Here is a 15501-nt window from a genome sequence, read left to right on the forward strand (position 1 = left end):
GGGATCACAAACACTCTTGGATTTATTGAGTGTGAGAAGCCTTGGAAACAAGGCCATAAAGACTTGAGTGGGTAAGGGAGAGATACCCAGGTCTGGAGCTCAGAGGAGAGGTTTGGCCTGGAGGGGAAGTTGGTATCATCAGCATGTAGGTGGAAATGAAGGTGGAGGTGCTGAGATGGTCTAAGAAGGGAAGCCGTGGGAGCAAAGAAGCGGGTCTTGGAGCTGAGGAGAATGAATATGCAAAGGAGATGGATGTGGGGGCAAAGAGCCAGGAAGAGAGGCAGAAGAGTGCAGTGTCATGGAGGCCACAAGAAGGGCGTATTTCAAGAAGGGGCTCTTGCTCTGCTGAGAGAGGGAGGTCAACGTAGAGGAGGAACATGTTTGTGAAATTTAGCAATATGGAATCATGCCTAAGCTTAGAGCCATGTCAGTGGAGTGACAAGCCGGAAGCCATGTGGGGGTTTGGGAGAGAGAGAGGGAAGTGAGGCGACAGAGACATTGAGGGGCTTCTAGGAAGGCCCCTTAAGGGCTGGGCTGACTGAGTTGTGAAGCTCGCCCTTTTGTCCTTCCTCCTGCCAGGAATTTGGACCTGACAGCTGGATAACAGTGTGGCCATCCTTGGGGCCATGAGGAAAAGGCCTGGAGTGTGTAATCTTAACTCCTGGAGCTGCTGAACCATCAGCAGCAGCTTGCACAATTCTGGAATTTTTTTTTACTTGAGAAAAATAAAACCTTATGTGTTGTTTGCAGCTGATGATAATTTGTAACTGATGGAGTGTGTTGCCTGTGTTATCTGGTTTAATCCCTACAACTGCCTATTATTCCTATTTTACAGACGAGGAGACCAAAACACAGAGAGGTTAAGAAAGTAGAGTCACACAACTAAAGTGGCAGAGCTGAGATTTAAAGACAGGGTTTCTCCTGGGTGAGATTGGAGACTCTTACTTTAAGTGAAGTAACTCAGGAATGGAAAACCAAACACGGTATGTTCTCACTCATAAGTGGGGGCTAAGCTGTGAGGATGCAAAGGCATAAGAATGGTACAATGGACTTTGGGGACTCAGAGAAAGAGTGCAAAGTGGGGGTGAGGGATAAAAGACTACAAATTGGGTTCAGTGTACACTGCTCAGGTGATGGGTGCACCAAAATCTCGCAAATCACCACTAAAGAACTTGTTCATGTAACCAAACACCATCTGTTCCCCAATAACCGGTGGAAATAAAAATTAAAAAAAAAGACAGGGTTTATAACTCAAGACCAAGTCCTTAACCCCTGTAATATACTTTCCCATTAGCTATTATTGGGACTTTGGTGTTAACTGCCATTAGCCATCTCAAAAGACGACTGGGAAGATTGCATGACACAGTGAGGCCAGATCTCCTTTCACTAAGGTAGGAATAGAGTAGGTGCTTAATGCATGCTTTGAAATACCTGACAATTCTTTCTGGACTTCATCTGTTACATATTTTGTGGAGATATTGGTGGTGGTAGGGCATTGCTAGTAGGTATTGAAAGTAATTTCTTTTTTTTTTTTTTTGAGACAGAGTCTCACTCTGTCACCCAGGCTGGAGTGCAGTGGCACGATCTCGGCTTACTGCAACCTCCGCCTGCCGGGTTCGAGCAATTCTCTTGCCTTAGCTTCCCAAGTAGCTGGGACTACAGGTGTGTGCCACCATGCCCGGCTAATTTTTTGTATTTTTAGTAGACACGGGGGTTCACCATTCTGGCCAGGCTGGTCTCAAACTCCTGACCTCATGATTCGCCCGCCTCGGCCTCCCAAAGTGCTGGGATTACAGGCTTGAGCCACCGTGCCCGGCTGAAAGTAATTTCTAAAACTATAATTCCACAGTTCAACTTTACATGCACGCTAGTATTTCATATTCAAAACTATCTTCCCACTTATAATCACAGGGGAAAATGTGCTGAAATCAGAGAATCAAAGCTGCTGGTATAGGGAAATCAAGCTCCATTTCCACAGCGGTAACCATCTTTCAGCCACAGTGAGGAATAAGCACAGGGGGCTGAATCGCTTTCATTGCAGTTCTGTTAAGCATGATGTCACTAAGGGGGATTGTGAAATCACCCACTTCCAAGCAGAACAGAAAATCTGTCCAAGTTGTACGAATGTTATTTAAAATCTTAGCTGTCAGCCGCGAGAAAAATCCCTGCAGTCACATAAAAAAACCAGAATAGTTTTCAAAGATGGCTTTTATTACTAAGTTGTTACTATAAACATGCTTTCACCCAAACAGAGCAAAAATATGCAATTTCCTGAAATGGGAGCTGTGAAATCACATCCCCAGAATATTTGTAATTACTGTTGATGATTCATTTATTAGCATTTCAGTACACATGTTGTAGGGGGAGGCGGGAAGACCAGCCTACCAGCATGTATCAACACTTAGTGGAGATACTATCTTTTCTTAAGGAAATTTGATAAAATTGCCTGATGGCTTGTATGTATTTTTTCAGAATTGAGTAAAACTTAGAATTTATTAATGCACTTACATTACTATAGTACTTTAAGCACTGGTCTAATATATACAGATTAAAACTTTACATGGGTTAAATAACAGGTTTTCCTCATCAAATATTTGGGTTAAATAAAAAAACGACATTTACATTCCTTTTTTTTTTTCAATCATTGCCCAACAGTTTAGAATATGGAAAATTCAGTTTATCCCATATTCTTTATCACCACCATCTTGATCATGAAAGCTTATTTAAAAATGTGCCTATAATGAGTTTGCTGACACATATATTATAAAGTTAGAGTGAAAAGCTGAGGTGATCTATGTACCTGCTGCTGCTATTGATAATTTACTCTGCTTATCCTTGGCAAAAACACTCAATGAACAATATTTTAGAGTGGGGGCTGAAATCCTTTCCACCAGTCCTGTAAATCATTCATTTTGGATTCAAATAATTACCATTCCTCCACTTTAGATATCCCACATATTTTAAATGGTGCAGCTCCCTCTAACAATGGGAATGGGATATCGAGAAAATGGATGGCCGTTACGTGTCAGTACTGGCCGCTTACTTTCCAGGTCTTATCCCTAAAGGTGAAGATTTGGTTATGTTTATACATAACATCGTATGGCTGTGTTCCATTCTGGGATGGTATGGAGCCAGATAAGTGGGAAGTAAGTCTACGTCTGCACCAATAGGATGGGCTGGGGAATTGAAAATGTCTCTTAGGGAACATCTTTTGTATATGTAAATATTTATATAGACATACTCATGTAATCTTGTATGTGTGTGTTTATAGACCTATGTATATCTATATCCAGATCTATCTATATTTCTGTCTATATTCATACAGAATAAAGATACAGAAGGTGGAAGTATTGATAGATAGTGGTACTGATAGTAATACAAAAAGAAACTGCCGGGCCGGGCATGGTGGCTCACGCCTGTAATCCCAGCACTCTGGGAGGCTGAGGCAGGCAGATCACGAGGTCAGGAGATCGAGACCATCCTGGCTAACATGGTGAAACCCCATCTCTACTAAAAATACAAAAAATTAGCTGGGTGTGGTGGCGGGTGCCTGTAGTCCCAGCTACTCAGGAGGCTGTGACAGGAGAATAGCATGAACCTGGGAGGTGGAGCTTGCAGTGAGCTGAGATTGCATCACTGCACTCCAGCCTGGGCGACAGAGCGAGACTCCATCTCAAAGCAACAATAACAACAACAAACAACAACAACAAAAAAGAAACTTCCATAATGTAAAATCTTATTTGTCCTCTAAACGATATCCACAGTAGTACGCAAATAAAGGTATGCTCTGACATACATCCTGCTGCATTTAATGTATACAAAGGAAGGAAGGAAGCATTGGTCCTTGTTGCTCACTTCTGTGAGAAGAATAAAATGCACTAAGGCCATGGGAGTCATTTATTGCCAGGTCAAGGTTGACCCTTCCCCTTCTGGCGAATAAGGGACCAGAGATGAACTAGCTTCAGCTTAAAGGCCCTCACTCAAATTTGAAAATGCTGAATACTTCTCATGAAAGCTTCCATCATTTCAGGAGATCTTTTTTCTTTTGTTTTGAATGGGTGATGTAGAAGTGCCCTCTTGTCTTTCTGTATTGGTGGCTGGGGAAGTGATTCCTTGGGTAGGGGAAGAAAGGTCTGTGACTTGAAGATAGACTGTGATACTGAAAGCAAACATCAGTTTTCTTTAGAGTCTTTTTTCTGTAGATTTAGATACAGCTGTTAGTTAATAGATACACAAACACACAGAGTTATAGGAATATGTCTATGTAACGTCCATTTGTGAATATGTCTTGTAAAAAAGCCCCCAAAAGAAAAGTAGGTCAGAGGTCATTTCCCTACGCAGCTTCTCCAGCCCAGGTGCTTCCAATCAGCCAATTAGCTCAGCCCCGGTGATTTTAATCAGCCAATTAGCTAGATTCAGACTGCTGAAGAATCAAGGCAGGCCCCAAAGGGTGCATGTGAATAGGCGTACAGTGAGGAGGAAAGCTGGGTCCTGAAATGCTAACCTAGACATAAAGCATTACATGGCTGTACCGCCAGCTTACTTCCCAGACCTTGCCGCTAAAGGTGAAGCTCTGTTTATACAAACAATACGGTAGGGCTATCTTCCAATCTGGGATGTTATTGAGCCATGTGGAAGGGAAGTAAGTCTATATCTGCATGCTTAGAATATGCCGGGGTATTGAAAATGTCTTTTGGGGAACATCCTTTGTATACATGAATATTTATATAGACATATAATCCTGTATATGTGTCTTTATCTACCTATTTATATTTATTTCTAGATGTATCTTTGTATTTATATTCATACAGAATAAAGACATAGAAGGTGGAAGTAATTTTTTTTTTTTTTTTTTGAGACGGAGTCTCGCTCTGTCGCCCAGGCTGGAGTGCAGTGGCACAATCTCGGCTCACTGCAAGCTCCGCCTCCCGGGTTCACGCCATTCTCCTGCCTCAGCCTCTCCGAGTAGCTGGGACCACAGGCGCCCGCCACCACGCCCGGCTAATTTTTTTTTGTATTTTTAGTAGAGACGGGGTTTCACCGTGGTCTCGATCTCCTGACCTCGTGATCCACCCGCCTCGACCTCCCAAAGTGCTGGGATTACAAGCGTGAGCCGCCGCGCCCGGCCGGAAGTAATTTTTAAAAAAGAAAATGGACGGCTTTATCTTCATTATGGGAATTAGTGAAACCACACTCTATGCTTTGAGCCCCGACAGTGTGCCAGGAACTTTGGGGTTATTACCATGATCATTACGACAACCTTGCAAGGAAGGCTGATCAGCTGGAGAAATGGAGATTCAGGATGGTAAAGAAACTCAACCAAGTTTTCACTGCTAAGAGGGAACAGAAATGTTACTTTAAGATATTCATATTGCTATGGCTTGAATATTTGTTCCCTCCAGAACTCACATTGAAATTTAATTCCTAATCTGCAACTATTGAGAGGTGGGGCCTTTAAGAAGTGATTGGGTCATGAGGGCTCTGCCCTCATGAATAGATGAACCATTCATAGCTTAATGGGTAAATGGATTAATGGATCATCATGGGAGAGGAACTGGTGGCTTTATAAGAGGAAGACAGACCTAAGCTTAGCATGCTCAGCCCACGTGTCATGTGATGCCCTGTGCTGCCTTATGACTCTGCAGAGTCTCCGTGTAAAAAGATCAGCAAGACGGTCCGCACCAGATGTGGCTCCTTGACCTTGGACTTCTTAGTTCCCATGATGGTAAGAAATAAGTTCCTTTTCTTTATAAACTACTCAGTTTCAGGGATTGTTATAAGCAACAGAAAATGGACTAAGACACCTATGCAGCCACTGTTTAACACAGCTTGGAGATTCTGGCCAGTGGGATAAAGAAATAGGAGAAAGGATTGGAAAGGAAGAAATAAAACTGTTTATACATGATATAAATATCTAAGTTGATAATCTAACAAGATCAATGATTAGAACTAATAAATGGGCCTGCAAGATTTTGCTGGATATAAGATTATCCAGAAATAAAGTCAATAGTATTTCTTCACACCAGTCATATCCAATTAGAAATTTTGATAGTAATAAGATACTATTCACAATATCGATAAGTATTTAGGTGTTAACATATATAAAAATATACAAGATTTTTATGAAAATAAATTTAAACTCAGAATGACATAGAGGATCATCTGTGGAAGCATAGTCCATGCTTTTGATGGGATAATTTAATATTATAGAGATGTTAAATTTCTCCTAATCTCTAAACTCAGTGCAATCCCAATAAAAATCTCAGTTGAATTTTTTTGTGAACTCAATAGTAATTTTAGACTAACATAAATTATAAAATATAAGGAAGAATAAAAGTCCACAAATAACTAAGCAAACTAAAAAAAAGAGCAAAGAATGGAAGGTGAGGGGGGACATTCCCTCCCCATATTAGAACAATTTCAAAGCCATAGTAGTAAAGACAATATAGAATGGACTTGGGAAGATGCATAGACCAAGAGAACAGAGAGGAGAGCTCTTAGACAGAGTCGGGTACATGTGGGAACTTAATCCACAAAATCAATGGGGGAAAGGATGGTTGTTTAATAGAAGGTATTGAGAAAGCTGCCTCGTTACATATTTCTTTTTTTTTTTACCCCCAAATTCCTTCATACTGTGCCTCACTACATAAAGGAAATTAAAACTGGATATGAATATAACACCACATGTAAAGGCGGATTCCAGATGGATTCAATAATTAAAAATTAAAGAAAATACAAGCTGAAAATGGAAAATACCTTTGTGATTTAGAGATAGGGAAGAGCCTTCTAAACAAAACCTTTCAGCAGAAGACTTACTTGATCCTATCAAAATACAGGACATCATTATAAAGTTAATAGATAACAGAATGGCAGCTAATAGATAATAGCATAGTTGCAATGATTAAAACAGTGAAGTTGCAATGCTTAAACAGTAAAGCATAGAATGTGATTTTACTAATTCCCATAATAAAGATATAGTGATCCATTTTCTTAGTATCTCATTTTATTGCTACAGGGAGCTGTACCATTTAAAAAATGCAGGATATCTAAGCAGTGACTATTACAGATATGAAGGGGGAGGGTGGGAGAGAGATAGGGAGAGAGACCGAGATTTACAAGGGATTAACATTGTCTTAGTTAGAAAATGCTGTAGATTGGGTGGCTTAAACCACAGAAATTTGTTTCTCAAAGTTTCAGAGGCTGGGAAGTCCAAGATCAGGGTGCTGGTTGAGGATTCTCTTCCAGGCTTGCAGATGGCTACCTTCTTTCATGGAAAAGAGAGAGCATCTTTTCTTATAAGGGCACTGATACCATCATGAGGGTTCCACCCACATGATCTAATTGCCTCCCCCAAACCCCATCTTCAAATACCATAACATTGTGGGTTAGGAGGTCAACATATGAGTTTTGGGGGGATGCAATTTGGTCCGTAGCAGATACCTAAGCTATTCAAGAAACTCTACCAAAGAATAAAAGAATACAGAAATGTCCTTAGAAACATGGAAAAGGATTCAAAGAAGCAACTTATGAAAGTAGAAACTGTAGGAAATCGAGATATTTCACCCCCAAACTTGCCACTCTGGCATATCGGTTATTTTTATTTATGTATTTATTGAGATGGAGTCTGACTCTGTCGCCCAGGCTAGAGTGCAGTGGCGCAATCTTGGCTCACTGCAACCTCTGCCCTTCGAGTTCAAGTGATTCTCCTGCTTTGGCCTCTCGAGTAGCTGGGATTACAGGTGCCTGCCACCACATCAGGCTAATTTTTTGAATTTTTAGTAGAGACGGGGTTTCACCATCTTGGCCAGGCTGGTCTTGAACTCTTGACCTCGTGATCTACCCACCGCAGCCTCCCAAAGTACTGGGATTACAGGCATGAGCCATCGCGCCCGGCCTCGTTATTTTGAATTAAAGGCACTTTGAAAAGCAGCACAAGCAAGAATGACAGTCTGACCCTTCTTTTTCTCCCTGAAAGTGGGAGCTACAACTCCTTAGTGAAAGGGGCCCTCTCCGTACCAGGAGGAAGAAAGACCTTCTTATCACCAGAGATGAGGAATTGAGGCCAAGAGAAATCTGCACAAACCAACCTTGTTAAACTAGCCATTATCTTCCTAGTGACAGTTCCACCACTAACTGCCCTAGCCCAGGCTCCTTTGTCTTGTCATGTTCTCACAATATGCTGCTCTTTGTCCAGCCTAGTATATAAGTGTTAGCCTCTAACTGCTTCTTTGGGTCTTCATTTTGCTTATGGGGACTCTCATACACAGGTAAAAATTACTAAATAAAATTTGTGGCCGGGTGCAGTGGCTCACACCTGTAATCCCAGCACTCTGGGAGGCTGAGGCAGGCAGATCACCTGAGGCCGGGAGTTCGAGACCAGCCTAACCAACATGGAGAAATCCCATCCTACTAAAAATACAAAATTAGCCGGGCATGGTGGTGCATGACTGTAGTCCCAGCTACTCAGGAGGCTGAGGCAGGAGAATCGCTTGAACCTGGGAGGCGGAGGTTGCGGTGAGCTGAGATTGCACCATTGCACTCCAGCCTGGGCAACAAAAGCGAAACTCTGTCTCAAAGAAAATAAATAAATAAAATTTGTATTTTTCTCCTGTTAATCTGTCTTATGACAATTTAATTCTTGGGCCCAGCCAGAAACACTAAGAAGGTAGAGAAGAAATTTTATCTCCGTGACAAAACCAAAAAGGCTACCATGAGAACATGCTCCAAATCATTGGTAATACTGTTAGAGAACCGCAAGTTACGCAAGAAAGAGCTGACACTTATACCTGTTAGAATGCCAAAATTAGACAGTTGGATTATGCCACCTGTTATTGGGAGTGTGTAGGGACATAAGGAATCATGTGCTGCTGGTGGGAAGGTTGACTTGTGCAGCAGCTTTGGAGGCCAACCTGGTGGTCTTAATCAAATTAAGGTCATATCCTATGACCTGCCAGTGTTGGTCATATATGTTGGTCTCTTTGACAGCCAATATATATGAAATTGGCTCTATTTCTCTGGAGAACCTTGACTAATATAGATATGAAGGGGGAGGGTGGGAGAGGGATAGGAAGAGAGACTAAGGTTTGTTTTAAGGAACTGGCTCATGTGATTGTGGGGGCTGACTGAAATCTGTGGGGCAGGCAGATGGGCTGGAAATTTGGGCAAGAGATGATGTTATAGTCTTTGGTTTGAGGTCGGAAACTCAGGTATAATTCCTATGTTGCAATCTGGAGGCAGAATTGCTCTTTGAGGGACCTCAGTCTTTGTTCTTAAGGCCTTCAACTGATTGGGTGAGGCCCACCTACATGATAAAGAATAATCTGCTTTACTCAAAGTCTACTGATTGTGGCTGGGTGTGGTGGCTTACACATGTAATCCCAGCACTTTGGGAGGCTGAGGCGGGCTGATCACCTGAGGTCTGGAGTTCGAGACCAGCCTAGCCAACATGATGAAACCCTGTCTCTACTAAAAATACAAAAAAATTAGCCGGGCATGGTGGCACATGCCTGTAGTCCCGACTACTTGGGAGGCTGAGGCAGGAGAATTGCTTGAACCCCGGAGGCAGAGATTGCAGTGAGCCGAGATTGCACCACTGCACTCCAGCCTGGGTGACAGCGTGAGACTCCGTCTCAAAAAAAAAAAAAAAAAAGTCAACTGATTGTAAATGTTATTTGTATCTAAAAAATAACTTTACAGCAATATCTAAACTGCAGTTTGATCAAACAACTGGATATTACAGACTAGCCAACTTGACACATAAGATTAACCCATTATAATATCTGCTAGAGGCTGAATTGTATCTATTCAAAATTCATATGTTGAAGTCCTAACTCCCAGTACTTCAGAATGTAGCCATATTTGGAGATAATGTCTTTAAAGAGGTAATTAAGTGAAAATGATGACATTAGGTTGGGCCCTAACCCAATATGACTGGTGTTCTCATAAGAAAAGGCGATCAGCACACAGACACACACAGAGGGAAGACCACAGGAGGACACTGGAGAAGGCAGCCATCTGCAGACCAAGGAGCGAGGCCTCCAAAGGAACCAACCCTATAAAACCTTGATCTCAGACTTTTAGCTTCCAGAACTGAGGGAATAAGTTTCTGTAGTTAAAGCCACCCAGTCGGTAGCACATTCTTACGGTAGCCCCAGAAAACGAACACAATATCCTACACAACTGATGTTTTATGTAGCACAGCTGGGAGGAGGTGAGGAAGATAAAACCCAGTGTCTCAGAACCCTTGGGTTCCCTGTGCCCTCAGGGGTCCAGGCAGCAGTAACTCTACCTCTGCCAGGGAGGAGGGCTCACAGTGTGGGGTTCTGTGAATCTTGGCTGAATGGAAAGCCTCCTCCTACCCACCCACCAGGTGTTGGGAACCTGGGCTCAGAGAATTCTGGGGATCCTAGGCTTAGGGCTCCGGGAGCCTCTCTGTCTCTCTGCAGTGTGAGAAGCCCCTCTTCACTGAGAAAGTTGGAGCTAAGAGCTTTTCCTGAACTCCAAAGCTGATCTTAGGTGGGGTTGGGGCCAAGTGAACTCTGCCCTCCTCACCCATGTTTCCAGCATCAGCCCTGAAGTCATCTGATTAATTTCATGTGGGTAAACAGGCATGGCAGATGTGTGTGTTTGAAGCCATCAGTCATTCACTCTGTTCAAATCAAATATAAAATGAGCTTGCTTCATTACAGCTAGCTGAAAAGTGCACAAGAAACACATGCCTCCTTTTCACTCAACCTGGAATGGGGCAAGTATGAGTCTTTCTCTTCTGGTCCCTGAAAGGGGCTTGTCTCAGGGCAGCCCTTGGGCCCCATCACCCGCTGGCTTCAGCCTAGGCCCCCCGGGGGGTTTTTCCCATTTCCTTGGTGCATCCTGAAGCTAAACATTCAGAAATCTAGAGAAGTTTCAGGAAGACCTTGTTTAGTTGAAAGGAGGTTATGGGCTGAGCTTTAAAAACAACAAAAACAAATTCTTTTTTCCAGTTAGGCCTAGGAACCCCTCCTGAAGACAAACAGGAACTTTAAAGGCAGTATCAAACATGCACTGAATGCCCAGTCAGGCAGGGAGGAGTGCGCTGTGCCTCCCAGACATTTCTGATCTCGTTTAATCTGTGCAGCATCTGGTGGCGACAGCGTTATCCTCTCCATTTTACAGCAAGGAGCCCAAGGCTCATCAAGTTTAAATATCCCAGGTGGGGCAGTGCCTGGGTCAGAATTCTCAGCCAGGTCTGACCCCAAGCCCTGCGGGTGCTTTATCCTCTACCTTCAGCTGATAACACACTGAAGGCAAGAATCACAGAACCACTGAAAATTAGGGACAGATAGGACCACAGACCTTAGGGAATTGAGGAAACTGAGGCCCGGTGGAGGTGGAAGTGGGAGCGGGAGGAGAGGGCAGATGGTGAAATGACAGGACCAAGAACCCATGTCCATAAATCACCAAGTAGCCTCTGCCCCTAGTGACAAAGCAGATCCAGAGCCCCGGGAAGTGTCCTGTCCTCTAGCCCCAAGTCTCCAACCTCTGGGAGCCCACGTGTCTGACAGTCTCTGGCTGATTCTGATCTGTAGCCAGCACGAGTGTTCCAGACCAGCAGGGAAAAGATCATTGAGGATTGACAGCTACAATAGAGTTATTTTTTACCATCTCTTAATTAGGTGTAAAATAAAACTAGGCATAAACTGTTTATGCTTCAAGTTCTTACGCACCTATAAAACCAAAAACAAATTTACAAATTGAAAGCAAAAGAGAGTACATAGGCACATCTAAACAACATTATTTTGATGGGACTTATGAACTGTACTAAAAATAAATGCCTATTGTTGGCTTAATAATGAAAAGATGCAGCCTTGGGTCTAGTTTTATATCTATTCCTGTATTTTGATTTTAATAATATCCATGCAAAGACGGTCTCTTATTAGAATGAGGCACACATGGTATTTAACGTCAAGGCTGTATTTGCTACTGCTGGACAATCAGGCACTATATGACCCTTGATAAATCTGTACATGGCTCACATTCACTTAAGGATATAATTAGCATTAAAGCTTTATTAAAATCTACCTCAATTGGGGTTTCTCTTCCCATTTTTTTTTTTTTTTGGAATGGGAGAAGAAAATATCTTAGTAAATGTATATTTACTACTCACTGCTAATGAACTGCTGCAAACACTTACGTTTTGACAGGACGCACAAACTGCATCTGTTTCTGCAGCTAATTTGAGACTAACGAGTACTTGCTGGTCATTTGGAGTCTGTTTTGCTTCAACTGCTTTGTGCCATGGGAGGATTTGGTTCCCTGCTTGGTCTTTCTATTTGAACTAATTTGAAATCTGTATGTGTGCACTGCCTTTACAAAAGTCAAATATCAGCTAGGTGTGGTGGCTCACGCCTGTAGTTCTAGCTACTCAGGAGGCTGAGGAGGGAGGATCGCTTGAGTCTGGGAGTTGGAGGCTGCAGTGAGCTATGATCATAGCACCACACTTCAGCCTGGGTGACAGTGAGAGCCCTGTCTCCCAAAACAAATGAACACCCCTCAAATATCAAATTTTGTAGGGGCACTCAAATCTTTTTTTTTTTTTTTTTTTTTTGAGACGGAGTCTCGCTCTGTCGCCCAGGCTGGAGTGCAGTGGGGCGATCTCGGCTCACTGCAAGCTCCGCCTCCCCGGTTCACGCCATTCTCCTGCCTCAGCCTCTTCGAGTAGCTGGGACTACAGGCGCCCGCCACCACGCCTGGCTAATTTTTTGTATTTTTTAGTAGAGACGGGGTTTCACCGTGGTCTCGATCTCCTGACCTCGTGATCTGCCCGCTTCGGCCTCCCAAAGTGCTGGGATTACAAGCGTGAGCCACTGCGCCTGGCCATGGGGCACTCAAATCTTGCAGTCTCTTATAAAGGGGCAACTAGTTAATGACAATAGTAATATTTTAGATTATTAGCAAATTGAAAACGCAAAGGAAAAAATCCTCATACAGAACTGGCGGGTCCCTGAGAACATGTCTGTGGACTCCAGTTTGAGAAACACTGGCTAGAAAATCGAACCGTCTGTCCCCTTAAGGAAGACACAGACGAAGTGACCTCTTTTTCATTTCTTCAACTTCCTGGGGGAATATCAAGCTGTGAAGGCTCTCAAGGGACAGGCAAGGTGTGAAAAGCTGTTAGGAACTTGGGTACAGGCCAGGAATGGTTAGGGAGCTGAGAATTCTGCAGTTCCTGCCCTGAAGACAAAGTGAAGGGAACAGAGGGTATTAAACACTTGCAGTTGACAATAGCTAGATTAGGGATAACTTTGGAAAGACCCAGTGCAGCAATTAAGAGGTAAAGAGCCACAACCCAGTGTCCTAAGGCAGAAGTTCTCAACCAGCTGCCTATTAGAATCACCAGGGGAGCCCTTTAAACGTGCTGATGCATGGATCCATCAAGGAATATTTGAATTAATTGGCCTGGAGTTGAGCATCAGTGTTTGTAAGGTCCTCCAGGGGATTCTAATGTGTAACCAAGGTGGCTGATCACTGTCCTAAGGGAAGCCTTCTCTGTGGTATAATTACATTTAAGGTCACCTGTATTAATTTGTTTAATGGGGAGAAGGGAACAAACCCTTATTGAATGCACTGTGCTAACTCTTTAAAAAAAAGTGAATATAAATAGCAGCTAACATTTATTGAAAGCTTTTTATATGTCTGGCATTGTGTTAACCGCTTTACACGCATTTAATCTTTACAATATTGCGACGAAATGGATATTATCTTCATTTTACAAATGAAGAAACGGGCTGAGACCAAGAAATTTGCCTTCAATCATTCAGTAACAAACAAATGGATATATACATGAAAATAATAACTTGCCTAAGGTCATACAGCAAGGGGATGGGATCTGAACCATGACCTTTAGTTCCTCCACTGCCTCCACACTATCTCAATAATGCGTTCAGCACCTATTTATTGAGTATGGGCCATATAAGTGCCTGACTCCAGGTTAGGTGTTGGGGACACGAAGATGATCAAAGTTAAGCTTTCTGCTGCCTCCAATCTTATCAGAAAGACAGCTAACTCCAAAACAATGTGATCTGTGCTATTAGAGTTGCCCTTGTTTGCCCCGGACTCTCCTAGTTTTAGTGCTGAAAGCCCCACATTCTGGGCAACTTCTTCATTCCTGCCTGGACTGGGACAGCTGGTCCACCTTAACTGTCCTAGAGGAATGTGTGTGGGCAGGGGTGAGTTTGTATGGGGTGGTGGGGATTTGTGCAGAAGAGATTAGGAAAATCTTCACAAAGGAGCTTATGTCTTATTTGTAGAATGATTAGGAAGAGTTCTTTAAGCAAAAAATGGAGAGGAGAGGGTTAAGGAAGAGCATTCCTGGTAGAAGAAGCATGGAACAATTTAGGCAAAGGCTTGGATGGAAGGAGTCTAGTAAAGTTAGAGTTTGGGGTGCTGGGAGGTAAGGGTAGATGAAGCTAGGAGTTTAGTGAATTTAGAGTTTGGGGTGCTAGGAGGTAAGGATAGATGAAGCTATAAGTTTAGTGAATTTAGAGTTTGGGGTGCTGGGAGGTGGGGGTTGTTGAAGCTGGGAGTGGGGAACCTGGGACCATACTAAGGAATTAAGACTCTACTGGAAGAGTTTAAACCGCATAAGGTTTTCAGCAAGGGAGTATTACGCTTGATTTTGCATTTGGACAGATCACTCTGATTACGATAGTAGGGTGGGCATGCTCCTGAAGAGAGGAGCCTGGAGTCTTGGAGAACGGTTGGAAGGATGTTATAATACAGGTGACACATGAGGACAGGAAAGAATAACAGTAAGAAACATAATATGTAATGTTTATTGATGACTTAATATGTAGCAGTTATTATGCTAAGTTCTTCACGTGTGCTATCTCATTTAATCCTAATGGTAAGTGAGCTGCTATCTTTATGCCCATATTACAGGTGAGGAAATTGAGACTTTAAGGTTAATTGAGTGCGAGTTACACTGAGAGTAAATGGCAAAGCCGAGATTCCAGCTCTTGCCTTCTGACTTTAAATATGCGCACTCAACTCCTGTTGCTTGCTATAAACTACGGCAGTAGGTACTTACCCATTCAGTCCAGCAACATTTATTGAGCACTTACTGTGTGCCAGATACATTTCTTGTTGATGAAGAAATAGCAATGAACAAAACAGACACAACTCCTGATCTGATGGACATTGTGTGTGTGTGTGTGTGTGTGTGTTGAGAGACATATAAACAAACAAGTTATACTAACTTACTCGTGGTTGGATTTGGACTGTTTGTAGAAGAGAAGAGGAAGGACTTAGTAATGGGGGGATTGTAGGGGGACCCCTAGGTTTCTGGCTCCGTCATGTGCAGTGTGGTGGCCAGCAGAGCCTAGGAGCTCTGGAGGTAGGGCAGGTTTTGGGGAACGATGAGGAATCTTGTGTGGGACATGCTGGGTGCCTGAGAACCCAGGGAGAGGGGCCAGAGTGAGAAAAGAACTCAGCAGGAAGCCCTGGGGACTGAGTTAAAAGGGAGAG

The sequence above is a fragment of the Symphalangus syndactylus genome, chromosome 5 (assembly GCF_028878055.3).
Source record: "Symphalangus syndactylus isolate Jambi chromosome 5, NHGRI_mSymSyn1-v2.1_pri, whole genome shotgun sequence".
Lineage (NCBI taxonomy): Eukaryota > Metazoa > Chordata > Mammalia > Primates > Hylobatidae > Symphalangus > Symphalangus syndactylus.